This window comes from Humulus lupulus, chromosome 2, assembly GCF_963169125.1.
Source record: "Humulus lupulus chromosome 2, drHumLupu1.1, whole genome shotgun sequence".
In the NCBI taxonomy this organism is placed as follows: Eukaryota; Viridiplantae; Streptophyta; class Magnoliopsida; order Rosales; family Cannabaceae; genus Humulus; species Humulus lupulus.
The window spans coordinates 176776165-176786758 of record NC_084794.1 but is presented as its reverse complement, the minus strand read 5'-3'; the positions used below and the strand labels follow the sequence as shown (position 1 = coordinate 176786758).

Here is a 10594-nt window from a genome sequence, read left to right as displayed (position 1 = left end):
CAACGGGCAGGTCAAGGCTATAAACAAAACCCTTAAAGCAAGCTTGAAGAAAAGGTTAGACGAAGCCAAAGGACTATGGCCCGAACAGCTCCCGCAAGTACTTTGGGCTTACCAAATTTCTCACAAGACCTCCACGGGGCATACTCCTTTTTCCCTGGCTTTTGGAAGTGAGGCCATGCTTCCAATCAAAGCAATGGTAACTACTCACAAGCAAAGGACGTTTGATAAAGAACAGAATAATGGATTACTTAACGCATCCCTCGATTTGATCGAAGAAAAATGAGAGGAGTCGCAACTACAGCTCGCCCATTATCAACAAAACATCACTCGCTATTTCAATTCAAAAGTCAAGGGTCGTAGACTAGGGATAGGTGACCTAGTTCTCCGAAGGGTCTTTTGGGAAAATAAGGACCCCAAGGACGGTGTATTAGGCCCAAACTGGGAGGGACCATATCAGGTCATTGAGGTTTTGCGTGAGGGAACTTTCAAGATAGCTCAGTTGAATGGGGAAGTAGTCCCACGGACTTGGAATGCTCTACATTTGAAAAAATATTATCAATAGTACCACCATCCATGTAAGGCTTATTTATAAAAGTCGTTCTAATTAAATAATAAATGGATTGCTAAATAACTATTTCTTAGTATTTTATTCTGGTTGCTTGGGGGCACATAACCTGAGGTTGGCAAAATTAAGCCTGCTCGATAAGATTAAAAAACTTAGAAGCATGGAAAAATTGATTATTCACGGCTTTTTAGAAGCTCGAGTTTTCAATAACCCTAGCGCGAACTAAGTTTAAATCATTTAAAACCCTGGACGTAACCAGGTTTGAAACTTAGAAATTTGGGAAAATTGATTAAAGGGCTTTTTAAATCTCAAGTTATCAATAAACCTAGCACGAACTAAGTTTAAATAATTAAAAACCCTGGATATAACAAGGTTCGAGGCCTAATTCTTAAACAGGTATGATACAAATAAGCAAACAAAACTTGGACATAACCAAGTTTGATAAAATCTATCTTGATCTAAAATTCGATTCCTAAAATCTGGAATGTACAAGAGAGTAAGGATTCATCAGCATGAGAAGTTAATAAAGGAAAGACGAATGGATCAAAAGTTAAATATATATTAATATAAGACAAACAAATATCTTGTCACGTCGAGGAGAAAAAAAAACCTCGAACTAAGCCCGAAGGCAATTTTTTAATATCAAAAAAATTGTTAGACAATTATAAAGAAAACTAAAATAGAGATTATCTCCATCAACTCGCCCCGTAGAAGTGCTCCTCGTTGTCTCCCTCCGCCACTCCGGACGCCTCACCAGTCTCTGAGGGTTCTTGCAGGAACCAAGCCTTGAATTTAGCAAGGCATGGATCCCATAACCCGAGCTCCATAAATGAGAAGTTTCCATCCTGATTGAAGGCCCAGCAAAGGTATAACATCTCCTCCATGGCTAATGAAGATGCAACCTTTTCCTCCTTGGCTTTAGCTTCGGCCTCGAGTAATTTTTCCTTGAGCTCACCAATCTTGACCTAAAGACGTTCAACGAGATGATTTTCCTCGGTGATTTGAGCTTGGGAGGCAGATAGCGCGGTCTTCGCAACCTTCTCACTTTCCTAGGAAGAGGTGAGAGCAGCCTGGGTAGCCTGCTTATTCTTCTGAGCATTTGTTAGGGCAGCTTTGGTGGCTTGCTCACCTTCCTTGGCAGCATCTAGCTTGGCCCGGAGCTCTTAATTTCTGGCCCTAGCACGAGCTATGTTGCGGTATTGGGCCAGGACGGACTACAAAATAACAGAACAAGTCAAAAATATAAGGTGAGCACAGTAAAAAAAACAACAAAACAATTTCACTACCAAGTATAGGAAAAGAACTCATGATGAGATTCATCCCCATGGTGGACTCAAGGACGTTCTCGGGGCTGCGATCCTCAATGGTCCTCAGGTCCCTTGCGCTAGATTTATAATCATGACCCACCATATGAGTCGCAGTCTCATAGATGATACCCCGAAAGGCTTCAGGGATCTTTTCCAGGTCCTGAGGATCGACTGGTATTCTGACGGTGGGGGCCTCGATTTGTATTACTTGAGGAGGCATGAATCGCGGTGGGGGAGGGGGAACCTTCCCAATAGTGATAGAAGTCATTAGAGCTGGTTCCCAAGTTGAGCCCGTGTCCTTACCCTTGGCGGGGGATTTTGAGGTATTCCCTGTTGAAGGGGTGGCCTTCTTCACCATCCGGAGCCTCTTCACAACGGGGCCCATGCCGGTTTTCTTGGCTTGAAAGGCAGTTCATAGGTCGGGAGCTCCTGGTTGTTCCATCTCTTCATCTATAAAGAACAAAGGGAGTTAGTTCACCAAAAGTTGTGTCAAACATTTATAAAGAAAGAGAAAACATAGATCCTTCCCTCTGGGTTGGGGGAGGAGTCTATTATCACCAGCTCGGGTGATTTGACCGGGATAGGCACGACCTCGGGCTTTCGATTTAATGGAGGAGAAGAGGAGTCTAAAGTTAATATTTCTTGGATCCTAGGGGGTTCAGGTCCTTCCTCGGGGCTGGATTCGTCTACGTATTGTCTAAACCCAGGGGCAAATGCACCCTGGAGCAAAGAAGGCCAGGTCCTATGGTTTGTCCCATATTCCTCAAAAATGGCGGATCTAAAGTGTAAGGTGTTATCAACTACTACTGTGCCCCTATGGCAGCTATTGTCGTAGCGTATCACTAGGTGGTCTATGAAATGGAGAAGGGTTACATTTAGATCCAGGTTGGAAGGATGTTGGCTAACGAGTTGATTCAGGTTATAATGAATTAACCTAAAGTCGGCAACAACCCGATCTAATTCCCTAAAAATGTATGTGTTACCTTGGCCGGAAGGGTCGGCTGCTTCCTCAGAAGCAGCTCGGTCAGGATCAGGTCTCTGGTCTGCTTCAGGGGCCCGCCTTTTTCGTATGAGAAGCACCTTATCTTCTTCCTCCTCCTCGTCCTCAGTGGCTGGCAAGGCCTCTTGAGAGGAGGGGAGCTCGGGGATCACCGAAAGAGGAGCCCGGGTTCTCAAGGCCAGTGTTTGACCCTTGCCAATCAACTTACAAGCCAGTATCATGGCATCATTCACAACCTGACAATAGTCCTTTTCACTATGGGGAAGTCTGGACAGCTTCTCGTATTGACCCCCGAGGGTCACAGATTTTCCCGTCCTCGCAAATATGGCTACACAAGATAAATTCAATTTGGACATGTACAAAAAGATATTTTAAAGGAACAAAAATTCACGAGCTGAATTTATAAGGATGGAAGACTTACAAGGATGGTTTAATTACCGGTGTTCACTGTTCTTGAAGCCATTCGACATAAAGAGCAGATCTTTATAGTTGATTGGATGACTAGGAAGCTCAATGACAGGGGCGGAGTTGGGAAACCGTGTGAGGTAATAAAATCTGTCACCCCGCCCTCTCTGATCAGGGCTATCCTTGAGGCAGAAGAATTATAGTATGTTTGTCGGGGTTTTCAAGAACAGATACTTCAGCCCCGCCATAAGCCTGTAGGAGTTTGAGGGAGCTGGAATGGAGCCAGTTTCATGTAGTTCAAGAAGTCCACAAAGTACTGGTCCAAAGGAAGGAAGGCGACGACCTTCATATGTTCATCACTCCAGGCCACGTAATCATCCTAGAAGGGGGTACAGCTACGTTCCCCCTCAAACGCAGGTTGGGCGAGAATACTGCCATATCCCACTTCTATGTTGTGACTCAATAGGATTTTGTTGACCTTCCCTTGAGTCGTGATTTTCGAGACTATACGCTCGGCCTCGAAATAAGCATTGGGGTTAATAACGAGCTCCTTCTCCACCACTGGACCAAAGTGCGAGATGGGAGAATCAGAGGTAACCTGTTTCCCTTTGTTCTTGTGTTGAGAGGATGAGCTCAAGGCATTTTTCTTTGAAGCTTTCTTCTTCGGAGGAGTCATCAGATCACCTGATGACAAAGTGGCCTAGTTAGTCAACGACCTAAGATGATCTATAACTATGATGCAAGAGTGCGGAGGATGAAACGTGTTTATTTTGGTTAAACGAGCTAATAAAGTTAGCCTCAACCCCATCTCGCGATGCCACGCGATATCCTAAGCTGCGCGCCTCGGTTTCCCAACAGTCCCCTAATATTTAGGGATCCATGTGTCAGAAATGTCAGACCCCTACTTTCCTTGGGAAGTGGTTTAGTGAAAAACCACCCAAGAAAACATAACCCCTAAGCTATCTGGTTTTAAACCTGAAGACCCTTCAGTTTCTTTACCCCAAATGGGTATTCTTTAAATCAATTCACCCTTAGGGTTACCCATATTTATCTAGAAATTTCCCCAGTTTTATGGGTCTTATTTCTAAAACATATTTGGGCTCGCTCATTGAACCTAAATCGAAACCCATTCCCTATGAACATTTAGAAATAGCCTAATAATAACTACAATGTGTGTTGTGGATGAACATAGTTAAGAACAGAAACTCCATTGAAGAAAAAAGGAAAAACTTTTCAAACCAAGGGATGAGATACTTACAGGAAAATACGTTCGCTAATTAGAGGAAGTAGACTCGGCAATGGGAAGCTCTTAGAAAGCTTTTGAATGTCTGGGCACAATTAACAGTTTTGGGGATTCTAGGAAAGAAGGGAATCTTGGAAGTTCAAAAAAGGGAAATTTTTAAATGCAAAGGTGGTGGGGTTTGAAATTTGACCATCCTATTTATACGTAAATTATGGAAATCTATCTAGGCCATCCAATTAGGTTAGTTAAAAATCCAAGGGCCAAGATTAAATAGACCAAATGGTAGCAAAAAGTTAACAAGACAATTATTGCAGTCCTCGAAACCTGAACAGACACCAATCGCAATAGACCATGTGTCCAGTACTCGAGTAGTGGGCAGGCGTGGTTTTATATAACAGAAGACTAAAAGCCCCTACTATGTAGGTCAAAAAGCGACGACATCATACACGAGCAGGAGCTTGGGCGAAAATGGTGTACCCTAACTTTAGTCCGAGTTCATTCACTCAGCTCGGGTACAGCTAGCAGATAAATACACAGAGAAACAACCAAGGGGAATAATATCTGATTATTATCCATATGAGCAACTCGAGATTTCATAGTGGTCATACGTGGTGTTAGGCGTCCTGAGTTTATCCCGAATTAAGGATATGATGGCTGTGAAGCGCGAGCTCGGAATCAAATAGCTGTCGAAGCATGAGCTTGGGGGAGATATCCAGGTCGTGGTAATTCAAAAATATTGCATACTAAGGGTTCCTCAGGGACTCGGGATTTGTTTACATGTTTATTTATGACCAGGCTATCATATTTATTATCCGATATAGTAGGAACTTATTTATTCTATTATCAAATCATATCCCAATATAAATGGGAATTATTTGTATTAAATATAGACATTATGTAAATGCATAATTGACTCACGCAGTTACCCAAATCTGTCCATGGAATTCGCCTATAAATTTTGGGAATATTGGATAGGAGGGGGGACCATTATTCTATAATACCAAAACTCTGTCGAAATAGAGAGAAAAATATCAATAATATTGACTCGTGGACTAGGTGGATTTTAACCACTGAACCACGTAAAAGTTCTATGTTCTTGAGTGAATTCTGTTTATTTTTCATTACAGTTTACCATTAAACATTAATCTGCCTTATTATATTCTTAATACACTGTTGGCGAAAAACTGCGTCAACAAGTATTAGATTAGAAAAATATCAAAATACGCAGTGAAATTGTGTAAAAAAAGGGATTTTAAAATTTTTCATTAATATCAGTCAGGATCATACATATAAATATATATATATATATTAAATAACACATATATAGATTAGAGATTACCTCTCATAACCTATCAAGTGTCCTTGAATCTTTTCACAAAATCAAGGATCTTCCCATCCTTATGAAAGCTCACACCTTAGCCTTCCAAGTCAATCCTCTAACACACAAGGACGTGTGTGGACATATAGGATTCAAATGTTAATTTAGACTTTCTAGATGTACTCAACACATGAGATCTAAAGAAGATTGAGAAGAGGTAGGCTATATCCATTTCTAGAATTTCAGGTTTTGGAAATTCTATCGTTTCTTTTCTTAGAGAGAGTCTGATAACAACTGCTTAATTAAAATTCTTATGAAAAGTATCGCTTCTTTTAAAAAAATTATAAAGATAGTTGACTAATTTAATTAATATTTATTTTATTTAAATAAAAATGATAAGTATAATCTATTTTAATTATTTAATTTAAAGCATATTTAAAATATATATAATTAAATAAACAAATTATTTTGAAATTCAAAATTCAATCTCAGGTATAGAAATATCTTTGAGTGGCGCCACTCACTGTACAACACAGTGAGTGTTGCATGAGCCACTCATATGGCTATCCCTGATTTTCTCATTTATTTTTTTAATTAATATATTTATCCCTAAACAAATATCAGTTAATTCAAAATTAACTTTATCTTAAAATATCAGTTTTAAATAAATAAATATCTTATAATAAGATAATAATTAAACTCTTCCAAATATTAATTCAAACATAATTAATATTTATTTTAACATAAAGTTTTCAAAATAAACACTATATAGTTAAATAATTAATTAATTGCCCATAATTATTTCCTTGCCCTATAATTGTAATTTAGTCATTCTCTCTATAAATCTTCTGTATGACATCCTTACCCTTGACAATGTAGGAGAGAGGTGACCATGGACCTATAATACAAAGCTCCAATAAACAAAATTACTAATCAAACTCTATGATCTAATAACCTTATTTATTAATTCCATGATTACTCTACTATAGATATAGAATTGCACTCTAAGTATTTATAGAATTATATTTACAGAGTTTTCTCTTGTAGTCCATTGATATAATCAATAAATGTAGTTTTGTCCTCCATTTATTGGTTGGTTAATTAGAGCTGGTCAAAATTACTATTTTACCCTTCTAATTACCTCTTGTTCCTTAAGTACCATTAATTATCTAGTGAATAATTAATATATGATCAAATTATAGATCTGAGCTCAATAACTATTCAGTTCAAGAATTAACCCTTAAAGGAACAAATATTCGATCTATTATGAAAGCATGGATTCCATTATTGTAAATCATGTTCCCAGCCATTCATGATATTGAATCTCCAAAACAAAATTCACTAACCTCATTATATCAAGAGAATTTAACGAATGAATCAAAAGATCCAATAAACACAACAAGGAGTTCATGACTACTCTGAATTTAGACTGATCTGCAAATGATCATCTATTATGATAAGAAGTAAATATTCATGACAAAAGGTAAGTTTATAAAGATAGTTAATTCATATCGGTCCTATCATATATAATCACTATTATATATAGTACATTTACCAAGTTGTGTATCCACATCAGTGATCCGAATCTTGACTACTTGCATCTCGTATGCATAGTAAACCAAACTAGTAACAATTCATTAAAGATTCCTTACTTTAATATGTTACTGATTATTTTATTCATTGTATATGATCTTAATTCTCTCGAACTAATACAAGATCATATCCTCATAAATGAATATGGAATTTTCTTGATATTCATATTATTCAAACAATAATTATAACATTCAAATATAATAAAATTGTACTTTTATTTAAATCAATAAAATATTTTTACATGCTTTTAGGGCATCAATCCTAATAGGGCATTTATGCTAATTTTAAACAAAAATGGGGTTGGTGAATCCACACTAGCTCATTGAGACCTCTAGGTTTACCAAGTATGCTTACCTCCTAGCCAATTGTCACAGTAGCTAACCGGACCAAATAATAACATTTTACAATGGAGCATAAGCACCCCTACAATCGTTCAAACTCCTAATTTACCCAGTATACTTATCTCCTATCCAATTCTCATGGTCACAAACCTGATTAAAATATCATATCATAGTAGAGCATAAGCACCCCTAGGATCATTCATACTCCTAGGTTTATCCGGTATACTTATCTCAAAGGTCTTAGGCATAACCCAGACCACCAATGCACCCCTAGTTACTGTCTCCAAATGAGCCATCTCTCTCTAACTAGCGTATAAGTCCTACTTTTATCAAGCAATACACTAGTTAAATCATGTTGCAGACACATAAATCATAGATTGACTTACAAGCTATCATTTGTTGTGCACGGGCAATCTTCCCACGGAGAATCCCGCCTTGTTAGCCAACAATGTAACTAGCATACAGTGTACTTGGATTAATTATGGCATTATAGTATATTATCATTCCACTTTGGGCATTAAGGTCACAATCAAATACCCATTAAGGGTATTTTCGTTAGCGCACATTTTAAGTCATAACAACATTTAAAGCTTTCGAAAAAACTTTCCTCAACGAGTCTAGTTATTTGAAAGTCGGATTTTTATGAAATTTCCTGCTCCGTTCTCACTATCGAACCTAGCCGAGAAAATGTAGTTTTGGAAGTTTTCAAGCTATACCAAATTTACCCTTTCTTTGATAAGTTACCAAAATTCCCACACTTTTTGGTAAAATCACTTAAATCATAAACTTTGATAAATTAAGTTGAATTAATTAATTAAGAAATATTGATTAGGTTTAGTTTATTTAAGAGAAAATTTGATTTTATTTTTAAAAAGATTATTTAATTCATTTCCTTGAAAAATTAGGGTTTTGGATCCCTTTTAATTTTCTTAAACCAAATTCATTAATCAATAAAACATTAATTTTCTAATATCAAAATTAACTTTAATAATTATTTTGTGTGCTAAACTCAATTTTTATAATTACAAAGATTAAATTATATTTTCTTAGCCAAACACTTTAGAAAAATTCTCATTTTTCTCCTAAGTGTAAACTTTGTTAGTTTTAGGTTCTAGATAGCCTAGTTTAGAAAATTATATTTTGAAAAATATAACTCCAAAAATTCTCAAACTTTTCTGAACTAAACTTGGCTATTTCAAGAAGTTACTTGCAAAATTTATACAAAAATAACCATTTTTACTTGGTGAAAACTATTTTCAAATGTCCCACTTTAAATTGTCGGGAAAGACTAATCTTTTTTGTGAACTTTGGAAATTCATAAAATCTATTTGGTTTACTACTTAGGTCTGGAATTTCTTAGGCCTATACTATGATATATAAAAATTATCCATCTGAAAAATTAGGTAATTTGAACAACGTTTACTTAGTGAAACTAGTTCCCAAACTTGGCTATCCATAAGTTATTTTGAGCTTCCAGTAATTTTTGTCTAACTTTAAAAATTCATAACTCTAAAAAAAATTTAATTATTTGAAACTTTAACAATTGCTTTAAAAATATCAAAATGATGTTTATTAAAAAACTCAGCCAAAAATACATTGATTTTCCCATGAAACTCGCTGTCCAAAGTCGGTTGTTTCCACAGTTTTTGAAAAACTATTTTCCAGATTGCACACCGCAAAAATCATAACTTTGTCATTTCAAAGCCTTTTTTAAAATTTCTATATACTGTGAACATCTAATTGTCTTAAACTACAACATAAAACCAAGAAAAACATGAAATAGATTCATACATGTTTTGCTTGACCCATTAGAAATCAAGTCTTAAACATTTTCTCCCATAAAATCATAGTTTGCCTATTGAACGTTGGATTTCATCACTAAACAATTATCCAAACACCCATGAATGTATTAGCAGCAAACAAACAAATATTATTACAATTCCAACAATAAATTTAAACACATCAAAAAACTCAAATATGGCATATTTATCAAAAACTCAATCATAAACATATTGAAGGTGACCATATACCTCTTGTAGACCTTGGATTGAACTTGTGTGACCTCCAGCACATTAACTCATTTTCTCTACCTTTAATCCACATATTAATACCCCACACAAGCCCAAAAATCAGATTATAAAAACTAAAAACTTCATCTAAGAGCACAAAACTAACCAAACTCAAAACTTTGACAAAGGGGAGTTTATCTTTTTACCTTTAGATGATCTAGCTTGTATAGACTTCCTTAGCTTCAAACTAGAACTGAGTGGCTTAGAGTTATGAGTATAGAAGGAAGGAGATGAGAGGATGAGAGTTTAAGTGAGGATTGTTGTGAAAAAATTCAAAGAACGAGATGGGTTGGTCGGCCAAGGCTTGAGAGAGAATGCAGAGAAACTTAGCTTCCAAGTTTTGTAAATTGGATATTATGAAGTCTTTTTGGCTTTTTCTTATTTATAAGGTGTAGAAATGAGACTTGAAATGACTAAAATACCCTTCACTTGCTGACCAATTAATCTCTAATTAACCCAAAGACCATTCCTAATTAATTTCTAATTAACTACTTAAACTACACTTAATCATTTACCCCAAAAATAATTGCCAAGTGGTAATTTTTCTTACCTCACCAAATTGAAATCTTAACCTAGGGTAATTAAATTAAATAGACCTTTCCATTCAATTTTGGTGGTCACACTCCTATATTTATAACTCATATAATTCAATTAGTCAAAATCTCATTTTTGGCTAAATGTGCATTTTTCACAAAAAATGCATTGTTAAAGATTTTTCATACAAAATATCACACTTTTTGAATTTAATATAAA

The 10594-nt window shown here is 36.1% G+C and overlaps 1 long non-coding RNA gene across 1 annotated transcript; it reads right to left on the bottom strand.

The window, feature by feature from the left end:
- Window positions 1-7909: 7909 nt before the first annotated feature.
- LOC133816429 (uncharacterized) lies at window positions 7910-10164 on the bottom strand. Its single transcript, XR_009885233.1, has 3 exons — window positions 9988-10164; window positions 9803-9862; window positions 7910-8226 (listed from the first exon to the last, which is right to left on the bottom strand). It is a non-coding gene; the product is annotated as an uncharacterized LOC133816429 (long non-coding RNA).
- Between the last annotated feature and the right edge of the window lie 430 nt (window positions 10165-10594).